General features: G+C 51.0%; 1 pseudogene; it reads left to right on the forward strand.

Annotated features, from left to right (window-relative positions):
* The first annotated feature begins 257 nt into the window (after positions 1–257).
* LOC139055812 (uncharacterized) lies at positions 258–1,639 on the forward strand (annotated as a pseudogene).
* The last annotated feature ends 13,773 nt before the right edge of the window (positions 1,640–15,412 follow it).

Below are 15,412 nucleotides of genomic sequence, written 5' to 3' on the forward strand. Positions count from 1 at the left end.
TGCACCAATGTGTCCGTGAAGGCGAGCGGCATCGACCGATACCAGCTGACCCTAGAGGTGCGTTTTTCTTTGCCACATTTCGTGACTGCTTCTACTGCCACCGTGCGGAGGATTGCTGGGCTTAGGCGTGTTCCGCGGACACTAGGCCCAACAACACCGTCGCACCGACAGCGGCCTGCCGTACATCCCGGCGGCTGCCGCTTGTCAGCTCCGAGGTGGAGGCGCCCTCTGAAACAACAATGATCGTGGACAATCCCATGTGCGTTCAAGTTCAGGGAACAGATATCACACGAGGAATACCACAGCGACGCCGGGTGGACGCTCGCGGGGGAACGCATGTCGAGGCTGTGCCAGCGGACCCCCGCCAGCGGCAAGCCCGACGGACCCGGTGAGAGTCAAACAAGCACGAGGTCAAAATTCTACAAGAACGTCAGAGCCTCGGCCATCAATGCAGCACGCATGCCAGCCATGTCACTAGAAGAAACCAAGATAGCTTTCAGACCCAGAGGGGGGCTGGACATTGTCAAGACCGGCACCACCACCGTCGCTGCGGCCATACTCGTTGCGGCCAAGATCACGAGCGAGGAAAGCGCCGCGGACACCATCTGTCCCAACACACAACAGAACATCATGGTCGTAAGTACACCGAACGAAGACAACGCGGCAAGGTACGCTAAAATCCAGGAAATATCTATTCAAGGCAAACCCTACGAGGTCAGCGCATATCGCACGGCACCTCACGACACCGTGAAGGGCGTCATCAGAAGCATCCCCATCGACGCGAGCGCCGAAGAGCTAGATAGAAGCATCGTCAACGAGAGGAACCCGCTAGCAGTGGCCGCAAAAAGGATTGGAAGCGCGACCACTGCGATTGTGGTGTTCCAGGGACCCAAGGTACCGAACTTCGTCCGATACGGAGTCACCCTAATACCGTGCCGCCTCTACAAGAAACAGATCGACGTCTGCCAGCAGTGCGGCCGAATCGGATACCGCAACGACATGTGCCCGACCCCCACAATCACGACGTGCCTGGCCTGCGGACTCGACAGCCCTACAGAAGACCATCGCTGGTACCCCAAAATGTAAGTTGTGCGGAGACGAACACCCGACCGGAGACCGTACGTGCAAGGCGAAATACAAGATCCCTTACGTAGTGCGCAAGCGTCAATGGGAGCGCCGACAGGCCGAACGCCAGCTGCTGTCGGAGAGTGATTTCCCGCCACTCGACAAGCCGCCAGCTGCGCGAAAGTCAAGGACCCCTTCGGAAAACCGCGCACCCAAATCCAGAGACAGCAGTTGCTGCAAGAGAAGCCTCAGCAGGAAAACGTCACCATCATGTGAGCGAGTGAGCTGGGTCGACGCAGCGAAAGGAAACATAAGGAACGCGCAGAAAATCACCGAAATCACGAAGAAAGAAGATATGAATAAGGTCCGGGAGGCAAATGAGCTCCTGAGACAAGGAAACGTGGCGTTGCGAGCGACCATCAACAACCTCACGAAAGAGATCGCCGAGATCCGTCAGTTGCTGCTATGCAACAACGAGCCTCTACAGAGACCCACGCCAAGCACAAGCAAGACCGAGGAAACGACAACGAACATCCAGGAGAAAGCCATAGAGGAACCGGCACCGAAGAAGTGAGCCATCGAGGCCACGCGCACGCAAACGGGAAACGATCGCATCGACAGCCTCGAAGCGAAATTCGAAGCGACATTCAGCAAACTCGAACAGCTAATCACGACAAACATCGCAGCAGTGACAGCACTGAAACAAACAATGGAGACCTACCAAGCCGAGAACACGAACAGATTCGCATACATCGAAAGGACCCTACAGCCGATGGTAAGCCACCCGACGTTTGCGCCCCTCTTCGCGCAACATCCACCCAACCAGGGAGCCCCGTACACGCCAACGCAATCATGGCCGCCAACGCAACACCAGCAGCAGCAAGTGTAACGGCGTGGCAGTGGAACTGTCGTGGCTTCGCAAGGAAGAAGGCAGTCATCCAACAGCACATCGTACATGCCGCGCGCAAACCAGACGTTATACTGCTACAAGAAACACTAACCGACGCACCGTCCCTCCCCGGCTACAGAGTGCACAAGCGACCGCCCGACGGCAGAGGCCTGTGCACCCTGGTCAGGAAGGGACTCACGTTCGTCGAATACGAGCTGCACAGCAATATCAAGATCGAGCACACACTCACCGAAATCATCCCGGGCAAGAAGAGAAAAGGAAGCATATTTCTGCTCAACGTCTACAGCAACCCATCGCAGATTAAACAGAGATTCAAGACATTACTGCACAGAACCAGCACCGCAGCGGACCGCAACACGTTGATCGCGTGCGGAGACTTCAATGCGATGAACCCTGCCTGGGGCTACAACAAGTACACAGCAAAGGGCCGCGACCTGTACCAAGACGCCACGGAACTCGACTTCACCCTCATCACGGACCCGATACATCCGACGAGAATTGGTAACTCCGTGTCCCGGGACACCACTCCAGACCTCACGTTCGTCAAGAACGACATCCGGGGCGCGATCACCCGGAGAAACACGGGGACCGACCTAGGTAGCGACCACACCATCGTTGAAATCGGCATACCGGAACACAACGACACCAGACTGGGATGCATTTCGAGACGCCAGAAGCCAGAAGAGCGACGGTGACGACGAGATCAAAGACATCGACTCGTGGACGGCCGAAATCACCAAGAGCGTACGCGACGCGACTAAAGAGATTGAAACGGGCGCGGAGATCGACAAAGTAGACAGCCGGCTTGCGCATCTCATCGAAGCCAAACAGTCAATACTCAATCGCTGGAACAAACAACGTCTTAACCGCAGACTGAGAAAAAAGGTGGCGGAGCTGAACCGAGCGATCGAGGATCACTGCCGCGCTCTCTGCACGCAACAGTGGAGCGAGATCTGCAACGCGGCAGACGGGCAGATGCACAGCGGGAAGACGTGGAACCTGCTGCGGCACCTGCTCGACGAAACCAAGACCAAGTCACACCAAAGGGACAGACTCGCCAGGCCCATACATCAGGCAGTCTCAGCACACGGCGTCGACGAAGTCACCAGGCGCATTAACGACCAATACCTGCCGACTACACCTACCGAACATCACGCGCCGTACAGCGGCCTGCCTAACGCGAAGCTCGATCGTGACATCAACGTCGAGGAGGTACGCGCGGCCCTGCACGACCTCAACAGCCGGTCGGCAGCCGGCCCGGACCTCGTCACGAACAAGGCTCTCAAGAACCTCGATGATGGCTCGATTGAAAAGCTCGCAAAATACTACAACAAGTGCTGGAGAGCGGGCGCGCTGCCAAAGCTGTGGAAGACAGCCAAGACCATCCTGATCCCCAAGCCGGGGAAGCCGCCGGACACGGATAGCCTCCGGCCCATCTCGCTCACGTCCTGCGTGGGCAAGGTGTTGGAGCACGTCCTGCTCAAGAGGTGGCAAGACTACATGGAACGGGAAGGGCTGTACCTGGCCACTTTGATCGGCTTCAGACAGCACCTCAGCACGCAGGACGCGATGCTGCAGCTCAAATACCAAATCATTGATGATGGCGGCAGCACCCGCGACAACAAAGCAATCCTAGGGCTCGACCTGCAGAGCGCCTTCGATAAGGTGAAACACTCGGCGATTCTGTCCCAAGTCTCCAAGCTCAACATGGGCGAAAAATCCTACAACTATATCAAGGACTTCCTCACGGATAGGACCGTCGAGCGACGAGCAGGCGATCTACAGACTCAAGAGAAGAAGCTCGGGAGCACCGGCACACCGCAGGGATCGGTCATTTCGCCTATGCTGTTAAACCTGGTAATGATCGGAGTGGCCGAGAAGCTCGGGCACATCGAAGAATTCAGGCACAACATCTACGCGGACGATATCACGCTATGGGTGACCGGTGGCGGCGACGCCCACATCGAGGGTGTGCTGCAAGCTGCCGTCGACGCAATAGAAGACCAGCTGGAAGGCACCTGACTGAGACGTTCGCCGAGCAAATCGGAGCTTCTCATACTCCCACCTACCAAAAACAGCAGAGGCAAGACCAGACAACGCGAAAACGAAAAAATCAGAATCGTCACCAAATCCGTCAACGTGATCCCCGAGGTCGGCAAAATTAGGATTCAATTGTATAAAATATGTTCCGAATATGCTAAAGCCACATGTGAATGGGTCCCACAAGTAGTAGGCTGCTTGGAATCTGAGTCTTTTGTCAGTTTCGCAATATATACCTACTTTCTTTGTTGTGTTGGTTGTTTTAAGAACGCTTTGAATTAAAATGTGGAAAATATGATCGTTGCTGAGTCGAAGCCGTTCACTGTGTAATAGCGTCTCTCACATGCCGTACGTGTCACCCCCACCCAGTCTTCCCACAAGAACAAAAATGCAGTTTCCCGCCACCAAGAGCACGCCCAAGTTTCCCGTTATAATGAGGATGTTGAAACCAGCGGCGAAATTTGCGTCACGTCCGTCGGGCAATTAGGTGGCGCTGGCTACACTGCATAATCCGCCATGTTCCAGACGTATGAACTTCTATGGAATATTCTCTACTATGCAGGTCCTGTGTGGAACGCTGCCTTTTTGTCTCTGCGAATTTGAAGCTACTTTGAGGGAGACGCCGCTCCCTTAACTACGGCGAGTTCGTGCCCGTAGCGAAGCACAAAGCAAAGAGAAGACTCGTCAGGACATCTCCTTCCACAAGTAAAGCAACTATTATCCCGACGCGAAAGACATCAGACCTAACAATTTTATTTGCACCTGTTGCTGCTAGCGACAATCCAAACCGGATCAACTGCCAAGCCACATCTGTGTCGCTCGAGGCACTTGTTCCGGCTCAGGTCAAAAATGTAAGGATCAACGCTCGTAAGAACATCTTCGCTATACATGTCACAGACCGCAGCGCGCTAGACATTCCGAGCCACCTTAAGGTGCTGCATAGCATCAGCGTATGCTGGTATATACAAGACGATCATGACTCTACGGCCGGCGTTGTGTATGACGTCGATAATTCCATAAGCGATGCTGACCTGCATATACTCATCAAGCCGGCGACAGAGGGAATTGCCATATTGCAAACCCGTCGCCCGGGAAACTCCCAGTGTGTGAAGTTAACTTTCAAAGGAGACTGCCTACCGTCACACGTCAATGTCGGTCACTTCCGACACATAGTACGGCCTTTTGTGCCAAAGCCGCATCAGTGCAGGAAGTGTCAAAGGATAGGGCACGTTAGTGCGGTTTGCACAAATGCTGCCGTGTGCTCACGATGCTCTGGGTCGCACAGCTCCGATGCATGTCGTGCAGAAAACCAAAAGTGCGCCAATTGTCAAGGCTGTCACGATACAACTTCAAAGAATTGCGCACATGTGAAAAATGAGGCGAAAGACTTGAGGCAAATGGTCAGGGATGGTTCCTCGTACAGGGAGGCTGCCGCTAAGGTGCGACGTCGAGTTTCACGTCGCCGGAGCTTTAGGAAACCCACTGATACTGCTAAGGATGCACCGCGTCCCCTGACAGTCCACAAGCTTCCACATAAAACTAGCAATAGTAGCAATGAGGATCCTAAGCAGAAAGTCTCCAATATCATTGCCTCATGCGAGGAGTGGCCGCCATTGCCACGGCTACATCCACGAGCGGATCGACAAGATGTAACACGCTCACTGAATCATGCTTCACCTTCTGGCAGCAAGCAAGACGACGACATACAAGTTGTCACTGTGATAAGGGCCCTTATGAACACGCTACGAGTACTACTGACCGCCATACACACTCCGGCGGCTCGAGGCGCACATCAAATACTGGATGCCCTGAATCCGGTACTGCCCGGACTTGAGAAGCACCATGGCTGCTCCTCTTCACTCGTTCCTTAAAGAGGTCAAGGAAGCGTCTATCTTCCAATGGAACGTCAGAGGCATTCAATCCCACATTTCGGACTTTGGTCCGTTTGTTTTTAAGAACAAATTTCCAATAATCGTCATTTGTGAACCAAACATTGAGAGCGCCATCCACCTATCAGGATACGAAGCTTTCATGTCTGCCACATGTAGCAACCGCAGCAAAGTCATCGTCTATATCAGATAAGATTTCACGTATGTTTTACACCCAGTAGCACCTGATGACGACGATCAGTACGAATGTTCGACTATAAAATACAAGAACATCGCACTCACGCTCGTAGTTGCCTACATTTCACTTTCGTGTCGATTTGGCAACGCAAGACTAAGTGCAATTTTAACAGCGACACCGGGACCATGGATTATTACTGGCGACTTCAATGCGCATCATGCGCTATGGGGAAGCTTAAAGATGGATTGTCGAGGAAGACGTGTACTATCCTTCGCGTCGGACCATGAGCTCTGCTGCCAAAATGATGGCAGTCCCACTTTTCTGCGGGGATTGACATGCAGCAGCTGCCTGGACATAACTTTTGTTTAAAGATGCCTGAGTGCCAGTGTGAAATGGTTTACGGACAACGAAATGCATGGTAGTTACCACGTTCCAACATATGTTAAAATCGACGGCGTACGCAAGTGTCACTCTACCAGAGTTGTTCATCACATCGACTGGCCTAAATACACGTTGCTCATGGAGAATTGCCAAGAGATCCAGGACTGTCTACCTGACAACATCGAGAAGCTAATTAACGCCGCTGCTAAAGAAGCCACAATAGCTTTTAGGCCTATTCCTAAGTTTTCTGAATTTGAAGCCGAATTGGAGCGGCTTCGAGCAATCCGCCGTCGCGCAGAACGAAGGTACAGACGCACGAAGTCCATCTACGACCTAAGGGAGGCGAGACGCGTACAGAAGAAGATACAGCGTCGGATGAACTGCCTGCATTCACTAAGATGGAAAACCTTCTATGATTCCCTTGATCCGCATAAACCCCTATATCATATATGGAGAACGGTGCGTGGACTTCGAACATCACCGCAACAACGCCACCCCTTCAAATGCCTGGCTCTCTACCAAGGTCGCAGAGAGATCGACGTAGTGGAGGACTTCTGTTTCAAGGTTGCTGGTCTACCGCTATCGTTAGCTACACGTGATCCCCGTGATGTTTCAATCTCGAGGGATTCTCGTATGGACAATCTGTTTTCCATGGAGGAGTTGCAGGCGGTTTTGGCAGCGTGCAGACGTTCCTCATCTCCTCGGCCTTACGGGATGACATACGCAGCTCTTGAAAACCTCGGTCAAACAGCCCGGCTAGCTCTTCTAGACGTGTACAATAATTCATGGCGTGAAGGAGTGGTTCCTGCTGCGTGGAAGTCCAGCCGTCTTGTCCCTCTACTCAAACCAGGTAAATCACCCCTAGACGTGGCGTCTTATCGGCCCACTGCTCTGGCCAGTTGTCTAGAAAAGGTGATGGAGAGGGTGGTGCTGACGCGTCTAGAGTGGTATCTAGAATACTACAAGTTATGCCGTGACGCTATGGCAGGCTTTCGACGCGGTCGTTCTTCTGTAGACAACGTCATAGATCTGGTCTCGTCTGTACAGCACGAAAAAAGCCTAAGGAGGCTGTCAGCAGCCATGTTCCTGGATGTTAAAGACGCTTATGACAACGTAACCCATCGAGCCATCCTGGACGCCTTGGGCGATGTCGGCCTAGGCGGCCTTGTTTTTCGCTATATATTCAGCTTCTTGAAGAACAGGTCATTCTTTGCGCAAACAGAAGATTGTGCGTCATCACAACAGAACACCTACCGTGGCGTACCACAAGGCGGAGTCTTGAGCCCCACTCTATTTAACCTCGTGCTCATCGACCTGGTTCATACCTTTCCGCAATCCGTCCATGTGTCGATCTATGCAGACGATATATGCATTTGGTCATCAGGAGCGACGCGTCCCCAGGTGCGCGCCAGACTTCAAAAAGCGGCCACACTAACATCAGGTTATCTTCGAGCGCGAAGTCTGGAGGTGTCTTCCGAGAAGTGCTCTATGGTCGCTTTCACGCGCAAAGGAATGAAACCGTACGTTGTCAGAATTAATAGACAGCCGATTGCCTACTAGAAGACGCACCGCTTTCTAGGAGTGATAATAGATCGAGACGTTTCCTGGAGTCCTCATATCTCCTACCTAAAAAGGGAATTAGTCATGATAACCCACGTGCTCAGATTTCTTGCGGGAAAGTCATGGAGGGCGTCTGTGAGTGCGATGCTCCAACTCTATAACGCACTGTTTCTCGGTCTCCTGCGCTTACCTGTACTGGGTAGGACCGGTAAGACCAACCTCCGTGCCCCCCAGTCTGTACAAGCTCAAGCTCTGCGAATTTGCCTTGGTCTTCCCAGATGTGCAACCACGGTAGCTACAATAGCCATCGCACATGACCACCCCATCAATACGTATCTTCAAGTCGACGCTTTAAGGGTGTATATCAGGCACTTCGCCCGACTTCCATCGCATCATTTCACCTCCCTTCCTGCCGCTCGACATCGTTCAGCGTTTAGCAGGATGATTGCCGCAAACATGGAGCTTTACCGTCAAACTTCACGCCTGCAGCACGACCATCTCTACCGCTGTGGTGCCTCCATCCACTCCAGGCTACTCTTGTTATTCCCGGTATCAAAAAGACGGAGATGTCATCTTTCGCCCTCAAACATACCGTGCTTTCATTCCTACATGATAAGTACAAAGAACGCATCCACGTTTACACGGACGGTTCTGTCTCCTATAAAAGTTCAGCTGGAGCAGTGGTAATTCCTTCAGAGTCTGTCATCCTCAAGGTCAAGACGCCTCACATTACATCATCGACGGCCGCAGAACTCGCAGCTATCCGTGCTGCTGTGGAGTTTATCAGTCACAAATCGTCACATTCATGGTCCATCTTATGTGACTCGAAGGCAGCTCTCCAGTCTCTGATATCCCCTTTCAATAACGGACCAAATGAGCAACTAATCGCAGACATCCGGCTGCTCCACCATCACGCAATCAACAAGGGGCACAACATCATCTACCAGTGGATACCGGGTCACTGCAGAATTTCGGGAAATCACGGTGCGGATGACGCCGCCCGATCAGCCCACGATGGTGCCCATGTTATGCCAATACCACTGTCACGAACAGATGCAGCCACAAGTCTTCGCTCCCTCGCCCGCGAGCTTACGCAGAATCTGTGGAACACCAGTGAATTCACGAACGCACGCCTCCACAGATTGAATCCACGTCTACAACTCCGCCTACCACCAGGGTTACCACGAGCGGAAGCAGCACTTCTGTGCCGCCTGTGGCTCTGCGTGGCATTCACTAACTCCTATTCATTCTGCATTGGGATGGCCGACAGCCCTACTTGCGACACCTGCGGCTGCGAGGAGACGATTGTGCACCTTCTTTGTGACTGTCCCGTTACAAAGTGCCAAGAAAAGTGCTCGTGACCGCGCTCGAAAGACTGGACAATCGCAACTTCACAGAGGAAAAAGCTCTAGGACACTGCTCCAGACGGACTTCGGCACTCAATGCCTTAAGGGCTTTGCTGAAGTTTTTAAGGACATGCGAATTGTACGACCGTCTTTGGGTGTTGTAGCGCGTAGTATTGCGTTACTGTGTGAATTTTCCGGTTTCCTTTTTTTCCTCTTCTTCTTTCTTCTTTCTCCTTTTATTCCCTTTACCCCTTTCCCCAGCACACGGTAGCCAGCCGGTACCTACACTGACTAACCTCCCTGCCTTTCCTCCCCTTTGTCTCCTACTTGCTTTCCGCACTGATGGCCTACCGTAGCAGCAACAAATCGAGAAAAGATGTGCTTAGGTATTAAGATAGACGCATGAACAAGTTGGTTTTGCACCTTGGGGCAAAATGTATGACACAATAATTGCGCAAAGGTTTCTTTTTTGTCATCGTGCATCACCATGTTATGGCGGAAGCTGCTAACGGGAACGTAGCCGTACTGATGTAGGCACATCGCTGTGTCGCCGTTCGCTGCTTATTGTGTGCACGCCGTGCGAAGTGAAGATTAGTCATGATTTCTGATCGCCAAGGCCATAACTGACTCATAAAAGCAGCTTCCTTCGTCCTAACTGCTTACCTTTCAGTTCAAGTCCTCCGGTAGAGAATGCACGAACTCGACGGCGCTAGGCCTATAGCCTTCGATGAACAGGATCAACAGTGGCTCAAACTTGTGCACGATTTGAGACTGTTCAAGCTTGTGCGTTTAGGCATGTCTTTAGGCATGTCTTGACTCATTTTGAGCGCGAATAATGATGTATACAAGCGAAGGCGCTGCGGCTGTCACGTTGGTGGTTCGACGGCAGATCGCGCGGGGTTCGGTCAAACGATAGACGGCATGCTGATTTTATTCGTGCCGCGCTCGTCAGTTGCGTGGCTGTCGGCCTGGTATGATAAAATTGTCCAGCGACAGACTGTACTGAAGGGTTGGCCAATCGTTGCTGTGAGCGTACTTGTCGGTCTCGTATCGACCCAATATTACCCCGCTAGTATGCTAATTAATATGACGTTTTTTTTAATCATCAGTGCAAAAGGTTGTTTCGCCTTTTTATCCAGCCAAAATCAAATGATCGGCTGCATCGCTTAAGGATGAGAAGGCTCGGCATAAACGTAGACAAGACCACAAGACGTTCGTTGGAAAATATCACTGGCTTAGTAAGGAGAAACGCGCTTCGCAATACATGAACAAATGCAGGAAAACGGGGCGCGGCACATTATTCGTATAGCAAAGCTAATCGCAGATCCTGTGTCGTATGCTAAGGATGCGCAATGATGGAAGGCGACCTTATTGTTCAAGATGATTTGAGTGGAACCAAGGCCAAACAGCGCTTCGGGATTTGGAACAATAGCTGGTACAGCAATGATATTTGGTATCTTAGCTTTGCTCGTACTCTTATGCACGCCTTATTCACTTTTGTCAGGTGAAACAGTAGCAGCGGACGCAGCTTAATATCTCGGCAACGCTTTCACAATAATATCAAGCTTTCACGACTTGGAATTTCCTGTTGACTGATAACACAGTCGTAGATTACGAAAAATTCCGGCAGAATACAATTTGGAATGATTCTCTGCGTTATACGAGAGAGCCAATCACCGAGCTCACAAACTTTGCTGAAATTTCATTACAGCGATTGAGCAGAGCATGATCTTGAGAGCGCGTCCGTTTGGCTTCGTCGATTTTGCAGCCAAAGTAACATAAAAGAAAGTAACATAAAGAGAATGCTCAAGAACAATTTTTCAGTACACTTAAGCACTTCCAGCACACAGCAAGTGTCGTCTGCTTGTGTTACAACGTGCTCCGTCTTTGCCGAGAGCTCCGCACTCAGTGTCGGTCTGTCACTTCGCGAGCGCTGCGATTCGACTTTGTTGCGTTGTGGACTGCAAACGTAGTGACTGGCAATATGTCAAGCCGCGACGTCGTGTCCTTCTGCAAGCCAGTAGACGAGCGGACTGGCTGCAGCGCATTGGACAGCCGCTATCCGATGGGCGCCAGGATTAGCGCGATTGCGGCCGTCACTTTACACCGGAAGATTACTAACGCAATAGCGTTTCGCGAGTCCGATATTAGGGTAAATGCAAGCGCAAGGGGACACGGCCAGGCCGTGTCCCCTTGCGTGTCGTTTCAGGGCATGAACAGAAGCGCAAATGTGAATGGTCTGCACGGTGCAGCCACCTGGTGGCATAGCTAGAGCTCAACCACACACAGTAGTAACAAAATGTATTCTTCTTTGCTGATGTTGTAAATTTTCGCAGGAGTGTAATCGTTAACACGTTTTTGTAAATGTTTAAAATGTTTTACACTTGGTTAGAACAATATTAGCTCTTTCTTTGGCTGGTTAAGCTCTGCGCCAACGGGTGGCTGGACCGTGGAGACCGATCAGGCAGCTCACGTACGTATACGCTAAAGTTCCTTCATCAGCTTGAGTTTATGCCTTCATCGTTCCGTCGAACCATTCTGCTAGTGTGCGATTACCGGAATACCAGACACGTTATGGCGCTACGACAGAATGCTCGCAACGCACGCTGCTTCGATAGCTCTCGCTTGGGGTCGACGACGAATGTGCTAGCAGAGAGGTTTCGCGCAGGGCGGAGGCGGGCTACAAAGCAACCGGAAGTGGACGACGTGACGTCGCATCGTGACGCAGAACCACTGAAGGCGGAGCTTTAGCCGTGATCGCTCGGCGAACGAGTTGAGGAAAAGCATGGCTAGGGAGAGGGTAACTAGTAATCGCTTGTAGCTCCATTAATACGTAACGCTTCACTTAAATTGTGGTGTGAATGTTGTACTTAAGCTGTACCCTACGCGTCTACAAAATTTGTCCGCACCGTTTCAGGGGCCCTTTTTTTTAAATCAAAAAGTGAGCTTTATTTAAACAAGTCAAGTAATGTGTACAAAAATAGTTGGACCAATAGCCCATGTGGCTAGTAGCTGGTCCAATACACAAAAGTAGATATGCAGGTCAACCAAATACATACCTGCTCAATCAGTAAGAACATTTTTTACATGAACAAGTACTTTTTTTAAGGAAGAGCTATTACGTTTGGCTAGACAAGAAGCGTTTACATACAAGATCAAAATTAAGCCGCGTTAGGCCAATGAGCCATGAAATAACAATCGAGCACGGAATCAGAGGCGTCTAAAATCTTCATAACACGCGAGTTGAGAGAAGCGATAACCGCAGTCACTTCTCCTGTATAGCTTGCGAACTTCACGCGTTACCGCGAATCGAGCCCAGTTCGGTGCTAGGTTAGAGCCGTCGCGATGAGTGCCACCATTTTCTTGAAAATAAAGCTTTTGGGGCTTTCGCTAAATAAATGAAAGAGCGTGCCCGACGCAAAACCCAAATGCGTCTCGCGCATGCGCAGTGACTTCGACGCTATTTCTTTGGGGCGCCAAACGTTTGGGCCCCTAGTCTAAACCTCTCTAATGTGTGCGTACTGCGTGCGTCATTGCGCACGTCACGTAGCAGCAAACTGACTGGCTAAATGTGTGGCTTAGTGCGTGCATCGATTGGCACCTGATGGTGCAGCCAACGTGTGGGAGGTGGCGTCACGTTAATAATATAAAACTACTCTATAAAATTAAAAAAAACGCATTGAAGTCCAATTGAATGCCGCTGAGGGGTCCTTCGAGTATTGAACTCCTCGCCGGCAAGCGAGCGCGTTGAGGCGCTTCACGCGTTTTCGTTTGCCCTTGCCGAGGCGCAGTTAAAACGCAGGGGAGAGCTTGCGCGGTGAAGGAACGCGCAGAAAAAAACATTTCGTCAAAGCAACTGTAAAGCTTTCGCCTTCCCATACTTAAGGAGTCGTGTCTCTGCCGAATTATTTGAACTCCCATCGTATCGAAGCCAATTAAGAAGGTGAAGTAAGGTAGCCAAAGAAATGCACTCTCCTTATAAAAAATTCGCTCATTTTATTGGGCTTTGTCAGGTAGTAAACATTTTAAAATGCTGATTTTTCATTAAAAATCCAATCACAATAAAATATTCCTATATAAAAAGCGTCTCAGAGCAATTGTCAACACAATGTATGTGTTGCGTGTCCACTGAATATCCACACTGAATTTTCTGCAAGACTTGCAGATTTTGCTACAGGTGCCCTCCAGTTTGCATCAGAGGCCGCTTGGACCGACGTATATACGAAGTAGATCGCGGGAACGTCCTTTTGCGCCATGTGCTGGTAGAAGGCGTGCATTGCAGGACGTCGCGAACCTTGATGAACTGTCTAATGTGAAACCAGCACTCCGGTGGCAGGATCTCCAAGCGTTCTCGGGGTTCGACGCTCTCATCCCATGACAAGTCATTCGTGACGACACCCGAGATCTTCATGAAAGATTTCATTTCAAGCAGCCAGTATCTGCTATCTCGTATCATTTCTTTCACTCGATCAGCGCATGGCTCGGCGGCCATTTCTTGAACTCTGGTCACTATGCCACGGCAATCGGAGACACGTTCGAAGGCCTCCGCGAAGTGTTTGTTTTTGGTGCCGAGAACGAAGCGCGCGGCGCAGTCATTAGGAGCTGCGTTTCGTCTGACGAAGTCCTTCACAGCTGTGGAGTGCCTTATGAGTGCGTGGTATTCGCTGATCTCCAGGGACACCAGAGAAGTGTTAGACGGAAGGCACTTGGCAAGGTAAATAAGCAGAAGGCGGCACGAAGCGACACAGTAAGCTTCATACTCAAAGTGCCAGATAGTTTCGCTATTCCCAACTATACTCGCAAGTAATGCCGCACTCTGTTTGTCAAGGACGCAATTTGTGACGCCCAACTTTTCCAAGGCAGTGTTCTTAGAGACTCCTCGTAGGATGTCTCGCAAAGCACGAGGCCCAACGTAAAATGACATGCGAAAATCTCGTAGACTCTTGCTTTGTCCTAGGTACATGGAGAGAAGGTGCGCTTCTGCGTTGCCCACTGTCTTATCTATGTTAAGGTTGAGTACGGTCAGGTGGGCGCAGAGCGTCAGCACTGTCAAGCATTCTCGTCTGGCCCTCGTGCCACGGGTGTCTATATTGAGCGATATTTTAGTGGCCTCTGCGCAGGACGTCTTTACGCGAGCGAGCTCTGTCCCTCTCACTTTGACGAGGTTAAAGTACGCCCTGCCTGTGGTGCCCGTTTCTCTGATGGCCTCGTACAGACTGCTCGCGCTTTCGAAGTCCAACCTTTCCACGTTCAATTTCCTGAGAGTACTATTCGCAGCGATTGCGCAGAGGAGGGTCTTCTGATCGTAAGCGTTAAAGCATCTGAGGTCGAGAGTGATTTCCTCCAAAGAGCATTCCGGTCCGAAAGCACAGACGAGTGGCGCCGTGCGCCGTGCTGGACTATCTGTGTGGCCAGCTTCAAGCGTGGTGTATGTCCAGGTGGAGGCATATTGGTGTGGATGCATTGAAATGCTCCACAGGCATCCGATGAAATTTACGGTCTTCAAATTATTATTCACATTTATTAAATCGGCAAAAGACCATGCTTCATCAATGCCTAGATTAAACCAAACGAGGTCAATCCTCAGGACACTTTGTTGTTTGATACGGCCTGAAATACTGGCACCAAGGAGCGCGGAAAGCAAGGCGAACAGTTTGCTATTTTAATGTAGCGAAGTGCCGCAGTTCTTCCCATGTACTCGCCAAACCAATCCTGGGTATCTACATCGAGACAGTCACTGTGAATTGAAAGCTGTGTTACGCAACTATTCATGTGCAGTGCATTCAGAAGTTCTGAGGGATTATCGGGACTATGAAAAGCGTACGCCACCGAAAGCTCTTTCAAAGTGACATTTGATTCGAGGTACTGCATGAAGTCCTGAGAGGAGAGGTCGAGTGCTTCGCAGCGGAACACTTCAAGGTGTTGCATGCTGATGATGGAATTGACGAGAGACCTAGATGCGTCGCGACTGCAGCCCCACGCAGACACTTTTAGGTCCCTTACGCTAACACTGCGTTGAAGGGCGTCGCAGTACAGTGGGAAG

This window comes from Dermacentor albipictus, chromosome 2 (genome assembly GCF_038994185.2).
Source record: "Dermacentor albipictus isolate Rhodes 1998 colony chromosome 2, USDA_Dalb.pri_finalv2, whole genome shotgun sequence".
Lineage (NCBI taxonomy): Eukaryota > Metazoa > Arthropoda > Arachnida > Ixodida > Ixodidae > Dermacentor > Dermacentor albipictus.